Source organism: Styela clava, chromosome 9, assembly GCF_964204865.1.
Source record: "Styela clava chromosome 9, kaStyClav1.hap1.2, whole genome shotgun sequence".
In the NCBI taxonomy this organism is placed as follows: Eukaryota; Metazoa; Chordata; class Ascidiacea; order Stolidobranchia; family Styelidae; genus Styela; species Styela clava.
The window spans coordinates 1-7,148 of NC_135258.1; positions in this window are offsets into that span (position 1 = coordinate 1).

Sequence of the window (7,148 nt, forward strand, 5' to 3'; positions counted from 1 at the left end):
ACCCTAACCCTAACCCTAACCCTAACCCTAACCCTAACCCTAACCCTAACCCTAACCCTAACCCTAACCCTAACCCTAACCCTAACCCTAACCCTAACCCTAACCCTAACCCTAACCCCCTAACCCTAACCTAACCCTAACCCTAACCTACCCTAACCCTAACCCTAACCCTAACCCTAAACCCTAACCCTAACCCTAACCCTAACCCTAACCCTAACCCTAACCCTAACCCTAACCCTAACCCTAACCCTAACCCTAACCCTAACCCTAACCCTAACCCTAACCCTAACCCTAACCCTAACCCTAACCCTAACCCTAACCCTAACCCTAACCCTAACCCTAACCCTAACCCTAACCCTAACCCTAACCCTAACCCTAACCCTAACCCTAACCCTAACCCTAACCCTAACCCTAACCCTAACCCTAACCCTAACCCTAACCCTAACCCTAACCCTAACCCTAACCCTAACCCTAACCCTAACCCTAACCCTAACCCTAACCCTAACCCTAACCCTAACCCTAACCCTAACCCTAACCCTAACCCTAACCCTAACCCTAACCCTAACCCTAACCCTAACCCTAACCCTAACCCTAACCCTAACCCTAACCCTAACCCTAACCCTAACCCTAACCCTAACCCTAACCCTAACCCTAACCCTAACCCTAACCCTAACCCTAACCCTAACCCTAACCCTAACCCTAACCCTAACCCTAACCCTAACCCTAACCCTAACCCTAACCCTAACCCTAACCCTAACCCTAACCCTAACCCTAACCCTAACCCTAACCCTAACCCTAACCCTAACCCTAACCCTAACCCTAACCCTAACCCTAACCCTAACCCTAACCCTAACCCTAACCCTAACCCTAACCCTAACCCTAACCCTAACCCTAACCCTAACCCTAACCCTAACCCTAACCCTAACCCTAACCCTAACCCTAACCCTAACCCTAACCCTAACCCTAACCCTAACCCTAACCCTAACCCTAACCCTAACCCTAACCCTAACCCTAACCCTAACCCTAACCCTAACCCTAACCCTAACCCTAACCCTAACCCTAACCCTAACCCTAACCCTAACCCTAACCCTAACCCTAACCCTAACCCTAACCCTAACCCTAACCCTAACCCTAACCCTAACCCTAACCCTAACCCTAACCCTAACCCTAACCCTAACCCTAACCCTAACCCTAACCCTAACCCTAACCCTAACCCTAACCCTAACCCTAACCCTAACCCTAACCCTAACCCTAACCCTAACCCTAACCCTAACCCTAACCCTAACCCTAACCCTAACCCTAACCCTAACCCTAACCCTAACCCTAACCCTAACCCTAACCCTAACCCTAACCCTAACCCTAACCCTAACCCTAACCCTAACCCTAACCCTAACCCTAACCCTAACCCTAACCCTAACCCTAACCCTAACCCTAACCCTAACCCTAACCCTAACCCTAACCCTAACCCTAACCCTAACCCTAACCCTAACCCTAACCCTAACCCTAACCCTAACCCTAACCCTAACCCTAACCCTAACCCTAACCCTAACCCTAACCCTAACCCTAACCCTAACCCTAACCCTAACCCTAACCCTAACCCTAACCCTAACCCTAACCCTAACCCTAACCCTAACCCTAACCCTAACCCTAACCCTAACCCTAACCCTAACCCTAACCCTAACCCTAACCCTAACCCTAACCCTAACCCTAACCCTAACCCTAACCCTAACCCTAACCCTAACCCTAACCCTAACCCTAACCCTAACCCTAACCCTAACCCTAACCCTAACCCTAACCCTAACCCTAACCCTAACCCTAACCCTAACCCTAACCCTAACCCTAACCCTAACCCTAACCCTAACCCTAACCCTAACCCTAACCCTAACCCTAACCCTAACCCTAACCCTAACCCTAACCCTAACCCTAACCCTAACCCTAACCCTAACCCTAACCCTAACCCTAACCCTAACCCTAACCCTAACCCTAACCCTAACCCTAACCCTAACCCTAACCCTAACCCTAACCCTAACCCTAACCCTAACCCTAACCCTAACCCTAACCCTAACCCTAACCCTAACCCTAACCCTAACCCTAACCCTAACCCTAACCCACTCGCAGTGTCGATGTTTTCCGACAAGGGGTTAGAGACTATGTTTTTTTTTCGACATTGCGACAATTTTAGGGTTACCAGATCCCGAATTTGTCGAAAATTTCGACATTGCGACTTCGGAATTATCGACATTGCGACTTAGGAATTATCGACATTGCGACAATTTGGTCGCAATGTCGATTTTTCAAACCAAATAGGTCGCATTGTCGAAAATTCTAACTTTCCTGATTGAAATTTCGACATTGCGACTTCGGAATTGCGACTTCGGAATTATCGAAATTGCGACAATTTGGTCGCAATGTCGATTTTTCAAACCAAATAGGTCGCATTGTCGAAAATTCTAACTTTCCTGATTGAAATTTCGACATTGCGACTTCGGAATTGCGACTTCGGAATTATCGACATTGCGACAATTTGGTTTTTTCGGTAGCAATGTCGATTTTTCTTGTCTAAAAATTTCACATTTTTGCGTATAACTTTTGAACAACTTGAGCTATCGACATGTGAATATGCCAATGAATGCAAAATTTTGATGCCAATATATGATCCAAATATTGCTGTTTTTGCATTTCCTTAAAAAAGCTATTAGTAGAAAACCTCAAACCCTAACGCTATCGCAATAAACTCTGTCTTAAAAAGGCTATAACTTTTGAAAAATGACTCCATGAGTGATTAAATTGCGGTCTATTGGTTCGTAAAAAGCCCCTCCTTTCGTAGATATCAAAATTTTTAAGATTGGGGTAAAGGAAAAAATATTCCTTTTCCGAAATTCAAATATATTCCCTTATGCGAAGTAAATTATGTTACCTCACTTTGGAGAGGATATGCCAAAATGAAACTTTTGATTCAGGACGTTAAACTTGGCGCAACTCGTATCAAAAGAAAGGTCTCGTTAATACCACCTCAGATATAGTTGAGTTTTTGAAATTGGTTCAGTAGTTCGAAAGTTATTAGCAAAACAAAATTATTCGTTCAAAAATTCGAACCTTGATAACTTTTCGAATATTCGATGAATTTTTAAAGTAAGAAGTGTTTTGGATTAGTTACACTAATACCTTCTCAAAAAACTAAAAACAAATGTTCTATTACATGTAGTTTATTTTTTGCATTTTGGGGTCAAAGTTCAAAGGTTAGGTAAAAGTTGCTTCAATAGTGGATAAATATCATACTGATGGGTTACCCAATCAATTTTTTTCATTTTACGATGTATAGTAAATGATATATTATTCTTCGAATGTTTGAAAATCAGTCGCGATTTTTTACGCTCCATCCATATTTCAGCTAGTACTATGCGAATAGTCTTAAAATTATCATGGTTTGAAAAACATTGACTCTTACTTTAAATGAAATTAAACTATTTTATTTCAGACTTTTAACTTTGACCAACATTCAATTTTATTTGTTTTTTACTACACTTTTTTGTTGGCAAATTGCTCCAAAATTATTGCGATGAAAAATACGAAGTTTAGAGTAGGCAAAACAAAGCTTCCATGGCATTAATAAAAAGCAATTTTTAATGTTGAAAAAGGTTATTTTTCCTCTGCCATAATTGTTCACTTTTCAAAGTGTTTAAATTAGTATGGAGAGCCATCATAAAATACGAAAAATTGATACTAATTCAAGAAATATGAAACCTTCGTGAATTTAGTTAATAAAAATATTGCCAGAGGCGTAATTTCATGACAAACGCAATGCATTTTGAATTATCAAGTTGAGTGATTTCTTTGAACATGTTCAATTCAATTTTAGGGCGAAAGTCGCACTGTTAATTTTAAGGTCAACAACACGCTTCGATAGAAAAATCGACAATTTGACAATTCGAGTTTTAGAATTTTTCCTTCGAATTTCAGGAGTGTTATCCGAATTCAAATCGAAATCCGTTGAAATTTTTAAAATTAGTTCAGTATTTCAAAAGTTATTAGGCAAACAGGAATTTACTACTTTTAACAGGGTCGGTCACACTTTCTGCCGCAATGTCGATTCGGCCAGAATTTACCCCCAGCAATTGTTATGGGAAAACGTGTCGCAATGTCGATGACTGTTGTATTATTGCAACATATACATACTTAATGTGACTATTTAATGGTGCTGTTTCAACTTGTACATTAAAACCCATAAAAAATAATAAAAAACAGCCAAAATTGCTTAGTATATCCTGCGCCGCGACTAAAACAAAATGGCGGCCATGAAGGAAAAACAAAATTGCGAATACATGTAACTTGAGACTTCGGAATTATCGACATTGCGACTTCGGAATTGTCGCAATGTCGATTTTTCATAATAAAATAGGTCGCATTGTCGAAAATTCTAACTTTCCTGATTGAAATTTCGACATTGCGACTTCGGAATTGCGACTTCGGAATTATCGACATTGCGACAATTTGGTCGCAATGTCGATTTTTCAAACCAAATAGGTCGCATTGTCGAAAATTCTAACTTTCCTGATTGAAATTTCGACATTGCGACTTCGGAATTGCGACTTCGGAATTATCGACATTGCGACAATTTGGTCGCAATGTCGATTTTTCAAACCAAATAGGTCGCATTGTCGAAAATTCTAACTTTCCTGATTGAAATTTCGACATTGCGACTTCGGAAATATCGACATTGCGACAATTTTGTAGCAATGTCGAAATTTCCGTCTAAGAATGTCGCAATGTCGATTTTTCATATCAGATTAAGGTTGTTATGCTAATTAGATAGTTTGTCGCAATGTCGATTTTTAGTTGTTGAATTTTCGACAGTGCGACAAAAAAAGGTTGGGGTTGTTATGATAATTAGATAGTTTGTCGCAATGTCGATTTTTCGGCTCCTTTTTGGGTAGCACTGTCGATTTTTTTTGTCTAAAAATTTCACATTTTTGCGTATAACTTTTGAACAACTTAAGATATCGACATGTGTAATATGCCAATGAATGCAGAATTTTGATGCCAATATATGATTCAAATATTGCTGTTTTTGCAATTGCTAAAAAAAAGTTATTAGTAGAAAACCTCAAACCCTCACGCTATCGCAATAAACTCTGTCTTAAAAAGGCCATAACTTTTGAAAAAGGACTCCATCTGTGATCAAATTGAGGTCTATGGGTTCGTAAAAAGCTCCTCTTTTAGTAGATATCAAAATTTTTAAGATTGGGGTAAAGAAAACAAAATTCCTTTTCCGAAATTCAAATATATTCACTTATGCGAAGTAAATTACATTTCCTGACTTGCAAGTAGATTATGCAAAATGCTAACTTTTGATTTGACGTTAAACTTGGCGCAACTGGTATCAAATGAAAGGTCTCATTAATACCAGCTCGGATATAGTTGAGTTTTTGAAATTGATTCAGTAGTTCAAAAGTTATAAGCAAAACAAAATTATTCGTTCAAAAATTCGAACCTCAATAACTTTTCGAATATTTGATGAAATTTAAAAGTAAAAGGGGTTTCGGGTTATTTACACCCATATCTTTCGAATAAACTAAAAATCAAATTTCTAAACATTGTAGAATTTTTTTTGCAATTTGGGGTCAAAGGTCAAATGCTACATAAAAGTTGCTTCAACATATGATAAGTATCATACCATAGCGTTTATTGATTAATTTTCACTATTCCCCGATGCATAGTTAATGAAATATTATTCTTCGAATGTTTCCAAATTAGTCCCGATTTTTTACGCGCAACCCATATTTCAGCTAGTCGCACTGTCGAAAATTCTGTCCAAGCATGTCGCAATGTCGATTTTTGGGCTTTCAAATGGTCGCACGGTCAAAAATTCGGGCATGAATCGTCGAAATGTCGATTTTTCGGTTTTTAAATGTCGCAATGTCAAATTTTCGGGTTCTTTTGAGAAAGTTGAGTTTTTTTTAAATTGGTCCGGTAGTTCGGAAGTTATAAGCAAAACATATAAAAGAGTAAGATTTTTTAACAAAGTCTTTGCAAGACAAGTTTAAAATAATAAAATTAAATATCGGACATGCAAATTGCAACAAGTAAACTTAATGATAATATTTAAAACGTAGTACTATAGGGAGGCGCACGCGCTCTATCACCATTTTCTTAACATTTCGAAGTGCCCAATTATGTGTCTACCGGTAACAATTTATTATTCGCTCAAACCGGATTCAGGACTCCGAAAAACATGAATCCGACAGGGTTTCCAGCAAACAGGATCGGATCAAGAGTGGGAATATTTTCGGTGGCCTGGAGTCAATCAGGAGTCGCAACTTAATCTATATTATGTCCGATAAAAGTACCGTACGCACAGGTATAATTTAAACATAATCAGTAATTTAATTTTCCACCAATACTGAAAATACGCAACATACATATACAAGCAGAATAAGATAAGGGTAGTATTTACAGAGTGGATGGAGACGCTGAAAATCAGTACTGGTTATACACAGCATAAAAAATACGAAGTAAAAATACAAAGCCTAAACTAACTAGTAATATAGTAACAAAATAGTCACTCTAGATACGATGACTACTAGACAGGTAATACAGCATAAAAAAAAAATAAAGTAGAAGGCTCATATTAATGTTAATAATTATAGAAACAGAGTATTCACACTAATATATTTTTAAGAACGTTAAGTATCCGGAGGCCGTCTGGGAAATTCGGAGACGCTCGATAATGCAAAAGAGAGACTCCAAGCACCTTCGAGGCGAGATAAAAACAGCAACTGCTCGGCTGAGTGCCAGCAGATTAATTTACAGTTATGGCATGGGTACCGGTACCGCAAATAGCAGCATATTAATTTGATTTTATCAGGCTGCATAAGATAGAATTTGTGTATATGAAAGTGAATCAGTAGGTTTACCTATAGGTTGTAAAACATGGACTTGGTACCGCGTTATGCTGTTATGTGGTTTAGTCAAAAGTGGGTACCTTTACTACTGTAACAGTGCTGCAGAGCGAAAATTGGTAAAAATTAAGAATTCCTAAACGTACATGAATTATCTGTACATGAATATTAAAACACAATCGTGCCTCGTTAGGCTGATACCATTCAGCCATTGGTGAAATCCGTGTTTACCACTGATGTACAAGCCTG